Source organism: Lolium perenne, chromosome 6 (assembly GCF_019359855.2).
Source record: "Lolium perenne isolate Kyuss_39 chromosome 6, Kyuss_2.0, whole genome shotgun sequence".
Lineage (NCBI taxonomy): Eukaryota > Viridiplantae > Streptophyta > Magnoliopsida > Poales > Poaceae > Lolium > Lolium perenne.
Window position 1 is genome coordinate 220818279 of NC_067249.2, and position 12123 is coordinate 220830401.

The 12123-nt window shown below is 37.7% G+C and overlaps 1 pseudogene; it reads left to right on the plus strand.

The window, feature by feature from the left end:
* Positions 1-11803: 11803 nt before the first annotated feature.
* On the plus strand, positions 11804-11901 carry LOC127310932 (small nucleolar RNA R71; annotated as a pseudogene).
* The last annotated feature ends 222 nt before the right edge of the window (positions 11902-12123 follow it).

The following is a 12123-nucleotide window of genomic DNA, read 5'->3' on the forward strand; positions in this document are numbered from 1 at the left end:
GCGGCCCAGGCGTTTATCTAACATATATGCAAACTCCATGGACTTACAAGTTTCTAATTTATTTCGCACCGCTAGGCATCCATAAACAAAAGAACATGACAACAACTAAATATGAATAATTGCAATGTTGAAAGAGTTCCCCATGAAAGCATGGTTGTGTTAACTCCCAACTCGCAATTTGCAAACATATAGACTTCATAAGATAGCCACAATGGCTCAAATTATTAAGTGCAAGAAAGTAAATGTGCCATCAAGTTCACGAGAGCTTTACTAACTAAGTTTCTCATGTCAAAATTTAATTTGGAAGATAAATCAAAACATGATGAACATACTTGGAATAGCAATAATGCTAGTAGGTAGATATGGTGGACACAATTGGCAAACTTTGGTTGGTTGATGGTTGGATGCACGAGTAGAGTTTATACTAGTACATGCGAAGGCTAGCAAAAAACTGGGGGCGACCAACTAAAAGAGTAATAATGGCCATAATCATGCATAGCGACAAAACATTATTAATCAAAGCATAAAGTGATATTTTTACAAGTAAAAAACAAAATGATAATAGAGGCTTTAGTTGACTGGTTGTAGTCATAACATGATATAAGTATATGCCAAATCAACCCAATAAATCATGAAAGGAGAATACCATACTATTATGCTTTGTATGATGGAAACAACACATGATCTTTCAATAGCACATTAGGCACTCTCAGCTATTTGAGACAAGTCATGCTACAATAATAAATACTATGCATATGACAAGAATAACATCCAACATGACATGCCAAAGTCTATGCTACAGTCTAGACAAGCTTTCTTTTGCATCACTATAAGCATGAAACATTTTACTCGTCTCCAACACCAATCAACTTATTTGAAATAACGCTCAGAGATGAAAATCAATACGTACCAGAGAGCTAATCATACATAAATAAAGAAAACTAACAAGCTCTGAACAAAATAAGAATGGAAAACCAAGAGCTAAATGCAATACTAGCAAACTAGAACACTCGCAGAACAATAAGAGCGAAAACAACAACGTTATATGCAATTAAACGGAGTGTATCATTCTCCAAAACAAATATGATGGGATCCAACCATATGCTACAGCAAATAAAACAAAACTAAACTAAAAATAAAAATAAAGACGCTCCAAGAACAATACATAGCATATGAAGCAATAAAAATATAGCGCATAGAAAGATGACATGTTGCTTTGTTTATGAAGAGGGGATGCCTTGGGCATCCCCAAGCTTTGACGCTTGTACCTCTTGGATATTTCTTGTGGTGACATGGGCATCCCCAAGCTTGAGCTTTTGTCCATTCTTCATATCATTACATCATTCTTCTCTCCCCATACTTGAAAACTTCCTTCATACTCCCTCCGGTCCTATTTAATTGACTCGGATTTAGTACAACTTTGTACTAAATCTGAGTCAATTAAATATGACCGGAGGGAGTACAAAACTTCACATAATTCTTATTAGCAGCATTAGTACAATCAAAATAACAAATCCACTTGGGTTCAGTTATAACATATATCAAACATCTATTAAAGCATTAGCTACTGTAACAACTTCTTCAAAAAGCTCTTTGATCAAAAGAACTCAGAAAAAAGATATTAAGAGGCAAATGCAAATAGTGGCAGAAATCTGTCAAAACAGAAAAGCAGGTAAAGATCTTTTTTTCGAAAATCTTATGTTGCTCAGATCGAAAAGTGTTAAATTAAATAAAGTTATATAATAACTTGGGCATATGCGCAAAACTTGGCAGCTCAAAATTCCGCTCTGGATGTGAATACAAAGTTTTATGGTGACAACACAGAATCTGTTTTCAGGGCAACAACTTCCCCTAATCTTACTTTCTTCCTATTAGAGGCTATTCTTGGCACAAAAACGAAATAAAATTTATAAGGAGAGGTTATTACAGAGGTAATAACTTCAAAAACTCAACAAAAAGAAAAATTACATAAATAAAAACATGAGTTATCTCCCAAAAGTGATTTTCTTTAATTCCTTTCCGCTAGGCGTAGAAAAAGAGCGAGCATCATGTATTATCAAGTGAAGAAGCATAAAGATTAATGCAAGAATTATTTTCAATAAGGATTTGTATTTTATCAATATAAGTTTTAGAAGACCCTCTCTCAGCACTTTTAGGTTCATTACTTTCATCAAATGGGTTTTCAGGGACAATCCAATCAAAATTCTTTTCCAAAGCTTCATGCATTGCTACAAGTTTGAAAGGTATTGGTATTTTACTTTCTCCCCTATTTTTTGGTTTGGTTTTATCTATCTTTTCAAGTGTACCAATAACATCTACGCGTGAGCCTAGCATCTTAAACCGATCAAAAAAATTCCTAACTTCTATAACAACATCTTTAAATTCTTTAGGCAAAGTTTCTAGGGTAAAATCTCTCTTTTCATCATCCTCAACTTCATGAAGTTTAAGAAACATTTGCTGCATTACGGGGTTATGGCTAATAAATCTAGCCTCCAATATTTGAACTAAATAAACTGCAGCAGTTTCATAATTAGGAGCAAGTTCTACCAGGGATTTTTCCTCAATATCTTTATGCTTACTAACATGATTAAATAATTCTTTAATGTTATCTCTCCCAATTATAAAACCACTACCTATCGATAGGTCCTTCAGATCATACTTAGGGTTCAACATAATAAACTAAAAACAAAATAACAACTATAATAGGAACTAATTTTTTTGTGTTTTTGACATAATGCAGCAAACAACACAAAATAAAATAAACTAAGCAAAACATAACAAAGTAAAGAGATTGGAGATGAGAGACTCCCCTTGCAGAAATCCTCTTTCTCCCCGGCAACGGTGCCAGAAAATCTTGATGGTGTTGCTGTGAGAGTTGGCAATGATGCTTGACACCGTTGGAGAACCCCAAGAGGAAAGTGTGATGGTACAACAACAAGTTTTTCCTCAGTAAGAAACCAAGGTTTAATCGACCAGTAGGAGAAAGGCGTGACTTCTGAAGGTGTTGCTAGATGACTATTGGCAGGCCGCACTACCGGCGTCAGCAACAACGTGGAACCTGCACACAACACAACCAAATACTTTGCCCCAAGTCACAGTGAGGTTGTCAATCTCACCGGTTTTTTTGAACACAAAGGATTAAACATATCGAGTGAAGGAGATGTTTGCAGTGGAATTAAAGAGAACAATGCTTGCAAAAAGTAAACATAACATGATTGCAATGGATGAATTTATAAGTGTAAAAGAAAGGACCGGGGTCCATAGATCACTACAGGTGTCTCTCCATAAAGATAAATAACATGATGGCTGAACAAATTACAGCTGGGCAATTGACAGAATAAAGACCGTACATGACAAGATTATTACTATGAGATTTGTTTGGGCATTACAACATAATACATAGACCGTAATCCAACTGCGTCTATGACTAATAATCCACCTTCCGGTTATCATCTGAACCCCTTCCATTATTAAGTTGCAAGCAACAGATTATCACATTAAGCAATGTGTGTAAATTAAACAATAGAATTACCCTTGGATAAAACATTATTGTTTTCTCCCTAGAAGAAGCATCACATATACAATCTTAGAAGTTATTGTCACTCTTCCAGAAAACTGGAGGCATATCGAGCATAAATACTCCCTCTTGGAGTCACAAGCATTTACTTGGCCAGAGTATCTACTAGCAACAGAGAGCATGCAAGATCACAAATAACATATGATAAGAATATATAATTGATCTCAACATAGTATTCAATGTTCATCGGATCCCAGCAAACACAACATGCAGCATTACATAAAGATGATCTTGATCATGATAGACAGCTCACAAGATCTAAACATGAGGCACAAATTGGAGAAGACAACCATCTAGCAACTGATGTGGACCCGTAGTCCAGGGATGAACTACTCACGCATCACTTTGGAGGCAGGCATGATGATGTAGAGGCCTCCGATGATGATCTCCCTCTCCGGTAGGGTTCCGGGAAGAGCTTCTGAACCTTCCCGAGCTAGGGTCTGCGATGGCGGCCGTGACGGAACTTTTCATGGATGAAAGCTCGGTTATTTAGGTTTTTCCTGAGATCGTGAATAAATAGGCGGAAGGGCGAGGTCGGTGGAGGCTAGGGTGGCCCACACCACCCCTTGGCGCGGGCCCAGGCCTGGCCACACCAAGGCATGGTCTGGCCACCCTGTGCCTCCCCTTCGTCTCCCCTCTGGACTATGTCTTCATTACGGTAAAATATTGACTTCGGCTTTTGTTTCGTCCAATTTCGAGAATATTTCATGTACAACTTTTCTGAAATACAACAGGGAACTGGCACCGTGGAATCTTGTTAATAAGTTAGTGCCGGAAAATGTATAAAAGTGCAACGAAGTATAAGCAAAACATATATAAATTCGTGTAAAACAAGCATGGAGCATCAAAAATTATAGATACGTTTGCGACGTATCAATCATCTTTGTGCACCGGAATCTGGGAGAAACCTGAATAACCATCTATTTAACAAAAGTGTGAGTGTTTAGATAATCTTTCTAGCATTTGATCAATAAATGGCAAATGATAATAATATTTACGAGTATATTTGTTTACATGTCTGAAATCATGCACATTCTATAGCCAGTACCAATACATTGGGCTACAAGTTCACTTTCATCATTTGGAACCACAATGATTCCACCCTTTTTAGCCACACAATGAGCATGACTTACCCATTTACTATCAGCTATGAGATAGATAATACATGCCTCAATGAGTTTGATTACCCCTTTCCTTACCACTTCTTTCATTTTTAGATGAAGAGGATGTTGATAGTTAACAACATGCTTTGCATCTTCTTTCAAGTTAATTTTATACATGCATAAAGCAGGTCTTATACCTTTCAAGTCATCAAGTAAAATAACCAATAACTGGCCTATGAGTTTGCAGTACTTCAAGTAACTTCATTTCTTCTTCACCTGAAAGATTAACACTAATAATAACATGATATATTTTCTTCTCATCAAGGAATGCATATTTCATATCTTCAGGCAAAGGTTTAAGTTCAAAATTAGGATCTTCTTTTGGTGGGGTAGTTCTCCTAGATCATTAGGTGGAATATGTAACTGTAGTTTTGGTGGTTGATGGGATAGTATTTATTCCAATGATTCTTTCTCTTTATCACTAAATGGCTCCTCCTGATTTAGCACATATCGTTCCATCGCGTCCGATGAAGCGACTGCCACGGAAGCAAGGGTTTCCACTACATCTTTTGAAAAAAATCTTTTTCTAAATACTTATCAGTAAATTTTGAAAAGTTAAATTATAGTCTTTCACCAGCAAATTTAATGAATACCTTCTCTTTTGGTTAGCTAATTTCATCACCCGCAGTATGTAAGAATGGTCTACCAAATATGATATGAAAAAGGGAGTCTTGGGAGCAACCAAGTATAATAAAATCTGCGGGTTATTGATACGTCCAAAACGTATCTACTTTCCCGAACACTTTAGCTATTGTTTTGCCTCTAATTTGTGTATTTTGGATACAACTAACACGGACTAACGCTGTTTTCAGCAGAATTGCTCTGGTGTCTCGTTTTTGTGCAGAAATTCAACTATCAGGAAAATCCTCGGAATTTATGTCGAATGGCTTATTTTTCCAGAAGAATCACGGAGCCAGAAGGGCAGGCCTGGGGGAGGCCCAGGGCCCCCACACACTAGGCCGGCGCGGCCTCGAGGGGGGGCGCGCTGCCCTAGCGTGTGGCCCCCTCGGCCAGCCTCTGATGCCCCCCTCTTGACTACTTAAGGGTTTCGATCTAAAAACACGAGACGAGAAGTCGAAGTCGCGAGAAACCATCCAGTACACCGCCACCGTTGATGTCTACGCACGCTTCTATTCCTATAGACAGTGTTGGGCCTCCAAGAGCAGAGGTTTGTAGAACAGCAGCAAGTTTCCCTTAAGTGGATCACCCAAGGTTTATCGAACTCATGGAGGAAGAGGTCAAAGATATCCCTCTCAAGCAACCCTTCAATCACGATACAAGAAGTCTCTTGTGTCCCCAACACACCTAATACACTTGTCAGATGTATAGGTGCACTAGTTCGGCGAAGAGATAGTGAAATACAATTAGTATGGATGTATATGAGTGGTAATAGCAATCTGAATAAAATATGGCAACGAGTAAACATGCAACAGAACAATAAATAAACGGAGATTCGATGTTTGGAAACAATGCCTAGGGATCATACTTTCACTAGTGGACACTCTCAACATTGATCACATAATAAAACCACTCTACACTCTCTTGTTGGATGACAAACACCATTCATTGTGTAGGGCTACAAGAGCACCTCAATGCCGGAGTTAACAAGCTCCACAACATTTGATGTTCATATTTAAATAACCTTAGAGTGCATGATAGATCATTGCAATTATACCAAGTACTAACATAGCATGCACACCGTCACCGACAGACTATGAAAGGAGGAATAGATCACATCAATACTATCATAGTAATAGTTAACTCCATAATCTACAAGAGATTACAATCATAACCTACGCCAAGTAATACATGATGCACACACTGTCACCATTACATCATGAAGGAGGAATAGAGTACTTTAATAACATCACCAGAGTAACACATAGATGATATTCAACTAGATCACAAAGAGAGAGATGAACCACATAGCTACGGTAGAGCCCTCAGCCTCGGGGGAGAATTACTCCCTCCTCACCGTGGAGACAGCGATGGCGGTGAAGATGGCGGTGGAGATGCCTTCCGGGGGCACTTCCCCGTCCCGGCAGGGTGCCGGAACAGAGACTTCTGTTCCCCGAATTGGAGTTTCGCGATGGCGGTGGCTCTGGAAGGTTTTCTGGTGTTTCGTCAATCTGTGTCGATGTTTTAGGTTAGGAGGCATCTTATAGGCGAAGAGGTGGAGTCGGAGGGGCCATGGGGCCTCCTCACACTAGGGGGGCGCCGCCCCCCCTGGGCCGCGCCGCCCACACGTGTGGGGCCCCCAGGGCTCCCCTCTGGTCCCCCTTTGACTTCCTGGAAGGTTCCGGGAAAAATAAGATGTTGGGCATTGATTTCGTCCGATTCCGAGAATATTTCCTTTGTAGGATTTCTGAAACCAAAAACAGCAGGAAACAGCAACTGGCCCTTCGGCATCTCGTCAATAGGTTAGTTCCGGAAAACGCATCAAAACGATATAAAGTGTGAACAAAACATGTAGGTATTGTCATAAAACAAGCATGGAACATCAGAAATTATAGATACGTTGGAGACGTATCAAGCATCCCCAAGCTTAGTTCCTACTCGTTCTCGAGTAGGTAAACGATAAAAAGAATAATTTCTGTAGTGACATGCTACTTACATAATCTTGATCATACTATTGTAAAGCATATGAGATGAATGCAGCGATTCGAAGCAATGATGAAGACAATGAGTAAACAAATGAATCATATAGCAAAGACTTTTCATGAATAATACTTTCAAGACAAGCATCAATAGGACTTGCATAAGAGTTACTCATAAAGCAATAGATTCAAAGTAGAAGGCATTGAAGCAACACAAAGGATGATTAATTTTCAGCAATTGCTTTCAACTTGTAACATGTATATCTCATGGATAGTTGTCAACATAAAGCAATATAACAAGTGCAATAGGTAAACATGTAACAATCAATGCACACAGTTTACACAAGTGTTTGCTTCTAAGATAGAAAGAAGTAGGTAAACTGACTCAACAATAAAGTAAAAGAAAGGCCCTTCGCAGAGGGAAGCATGGATTACTATATTTGTGCTAGAGCTTTTCATTTTGAAAACATAGAAACAATTTTGTCAACGGTAGTAATAAATCATATGTGTTATGTATAAGATATCCTATAAGTTGCAAGCCTCATGCATAGAATACTAATAGTGCTCGCACCTTGTCCTAATTAGCTTGGATTAACACGGATTATCATTGCATAGCATATGTTTCAACCAAGTGTCACAAAGGGGTACCTCTATGCCGCCTGTACAGAGGTCTAAGGAGAAAGTTCGCATTGGATTTCTCGCTTTTGATTATTCTCAACTTAGACATCCATACCGGGAAAACATAGACAACAGATAATGGACTCCTCTTTAATGCATAAGCATTCAACAACAGATAAAATTCTCATAAGAGATTGAGGATTAATTGTCCAAACTGAAACTTCCACCATGGATCATGGCTTTAGTTAGCGGCCCAATGTTCTTCTCTAACAATATGCATACTCAAACCATTTGATCATGAAAATCGCCCTTACTTCAGACAAGACGAACATGCATAGCAACTCACATGATATTCAACAAAGGTGTAAAAGTTGATGGCATCCCCAGAAGCATGGTTACCGCTCAACAAGCAACTTATTAAGAAATAAGATACATAAGTACATATTCTTCACCACAATAGTTTTTAAGGCTATTTTCCCATGAGCTATGTATTGTAAAGGCAAAGAATAGAATTTTAAAGGTAGCACTCAAGTAATTTACTTTGGAATGGCAGAGAAATACCATGTGGTAGGTAGGTATGGTGGACACAAATGGCATAGTTTTTGGCTCAAGGATTTGGATGCACGAGAAGAATTCCTCTCAATACAAGGCTAGGCTAGCAGGTTGTTTGAAGCAAACTCAAGTATAAAATGGTGCAGCAAGACTCACATATGAACATATTGTAAGCATTATAAGACTTTACATCGTCTCCTTGTTGTTCAAACACCTTAACCAGAAAATATCTATACTTAGAGAGACCAATCATGCAAACCAAATTTTAACAAGCTCTATGTAGTTCTTCATTAATAGGTGCAAAGTACATGATGCAAGAGCTTAAACATGATCTATATGAGCACAACAATTGCCAAGTATCAAATTATTCAAGACATTATACCAATTACCACATGCAGCATTTTCTGTTTCCAACCAAATAGCAATTAACGAAGCGGTTTCAACCTTCGCCATGAACATTAAAGATAAAGCTAAGAGTGTTCATATGAAAGAGCGGAGCGTGTCTCTCTCCCACACAAGCATGAATTTATTCAGAGAATGAACATAAAAAAACGAAAATAAAAGCACACAGACGCTCCAAGTAAAGAACATATGATGTGACCGAATAAAAATATAGTTTCAATAGAAGAAACCTGATAAGTTGATGAAGAAGGGGATGCCTTGGGCATCCCCAAGCTTAGACGCTTGAGTCTTCTTGAAATATGCAGAGATGAACCACAGGGGCATCCCCAAGCTTAGACTTTTCACTCTTCTTGATCATATATCATCCTCCTCTCTTGACCCTTGAAAACTTCTGCCACACCAAACTTCTCATAAACTTCATTAGAGGGGTTAGTACTCAAAAAACTTTAATCCACTTTAGTCCTGTAGTGACACATTGCAAGAACTCAATAAAACATTAGCTACAGCTCTCCTCGTCTAGAAAGCCTTGCTTAAAGTCCACAAGATACAATGCAAACAACAGAGACAGAATCTGTCAAAACAGAACAGCCAGTAAACACGAATTTTTAAGAGGTACTTCCGTTGCTCAAATCAGAAAACTCAAAACTAATGAAAGTTGCGTACATATCTGAGGAACACGCACGTAAATTGGCAGATTTGTATGAGTTACCTACAGAGAGCCATGCCCAAATTCGTGACACATAGAAATCTGTTTCTGCGCAGAAATCCAAATCTAGTATCAACCTTCTATTAGAGACTTCACTTGGCACAACAATGCAATAAAATAAAGATAAGGAGAGGTTGATACAGTAGTAATAACTTTCAAGACACAACAAAACAGTAGCAAAATAAAGACATGGGTTATCTCCCAAGAAGTTCTTTCTGTATAGCCATTAAGATGGGCTCAGCAATTTTAATGATGCTCGCGCAAGAGAAAAAAGTTGAAGCAAACGAGAGCATCAAGAAGCAAATTCAAAACACATTTAAGCCTAACCCACTTCCTATGAAAAGGAATCTTGTACACAAATAAATTCATGAAGAACAAAGTGACAAGCATAAGAAGGCAATACAAGCGCAACTTCAAAATTCTCAACATAAAGAGGGGAAACTTGATAGCATCATTGATGAAATTCACAATATATCCATCTCTTAAAACATTCTTATCATGGTTCATATGCATAAAAGTATCATTATTTTTGGCATAAGAAAAACTCTTCTCATTAATAGTAATTGGAGCAGGATCATTATCAAGAATTTGAACATGGTAAACAAGTTGCATACTAAGGGAATTGTTTTTGGCAATCCAATCATAACTATGACAAGTTTCATAAGGATAGTTATAACCTATATCATAGCAATCTTTATAATAATCATCAAAGATTGGAGGCACAGTGTCATCATAAGAAATAGAATAGTTATCTTTCACAGTATGTTCATCTGTGGCCATACCATCATTGTTACTAGAAGGAGATGTATCAAACATATAATGATCAGTAGCAAAAGGATTTTCAAACACCTCATCCCCAAGCTTAGAGCTTTCTATATCATTATGGGAGGAAGCATGGATAGTACTGATACTATGGCAATTATTAACATTATCATTTTCAGAATTAGTTTCCCAGAGATTTGCAATATCAAAAGTAGTGTGCTCTTTCAAATCATGATCACTAATGTAGGTAAAGGGCATAGGAAGATCATTGTATTCAGATTCATTATCATAATAATCATCAGGAGCAACATACTTACGGTTACCTATCGTTATCTCATACACACGGTGATATGCTGTTACCTCTTTCTTTTTATTCCCCTTCTTCTTCTTCTTCGTTCCCTTCTTCTTCTTCTTCTTCTTCTCCTCGTTCCCTTCTTTAGGAGGGAGAGGCTTCTCCATATAACATGTTTTATTTCCAGAAACAATAGAAGAAACTTGGGAGGATTCCTCCTTTTCATTAATAAGTTCAAAACACACAGCGGTCCTATCATATTTTGGCAAAGTGTCATCTTCTAAAATATTCTGTATGTAAGTATTTGTATGGCAATTATTAATGCAATAAGAAAGACACCCATGCAGGACATCATCAATATCAAGATCACTCATATGTAACAAAGAGATTTTTCTTGATAACTCTTCACACCACAAAAATAAAGTAAGTTCATCATGCTGATTAGGAGTAATTTCATCATCACAATACAAATTTGCAGCACTCATGGGGTTCGAATTATCATTGGAGGAGCATTGAAAATTAAAATGACCCGCTCTATGGCAAAGTTCACAAATAAAAGGATAGAGGGCACAAACTTTTTTACCAAGATCATCTAGAGCCCTAGACCACTTTCTAGTTTTTTCATTCATATGGTGGATACAATATTCATCTTCGATTTGATTAATTCCACAGGGTCTATGCATTCCACAAAAATTAAAATGCTTATAAGAAATAGCATTCTCAGAAGTTTGAGCATGTTTATTGCAATCATTAACAACAATTTCATTTTCCATCCAAGTTTCTTTGAAAGGTTCATGATACTTATCAAAATTCTTCCTAGGCAATTCAAAATGAGAGGCAAAAGCTTTATAAAGATTTGCAACAACTTGAGAGTCAAGACCATAAGTAGCACTCATATTTCGAATTGTATCAGTATCCATAAAAGTTTCAATGCATTCATAATCATAATTTATACCTGACTCTTTACCTTTGTCGTTCTCCCAATCTTCAGCGTTCTCCTGAATCCGATTAAGAAGGTTCCATTTAAACTCTTCTTTATTGCGCGTGAATGATCCAGAACAAGCAGTATCCAGCAAGGTTTTATCTTGAAAAGAAAGTCTTGCATAGAAATTATCAATGATGATATTACCAGGAAGCTCATGATTGGGGCATTTGAGCATTAAAGACTTCAATCTCTCCCATGCTTGAGCAATACTCTCTCCATCATCAGGCCAGAAATTATATATGCGGTTTCGGTCTTCATGAATTTCACTTGGAGGATAGAATTTATAGTAAAATAGAGGCACAATATCCTTCCAATCAAGAGAATGCCCATCCTTCAGCAGTTTATACCAATGCGCCGCTTTACTAGACAACGACATAGAGAATAATTTCTTCTTCACTTCATCCATAGAGATACCTGCACACTTGAATAACCCGCATAATTCATGCAAAGAGAGTAAATGATCTCCAGG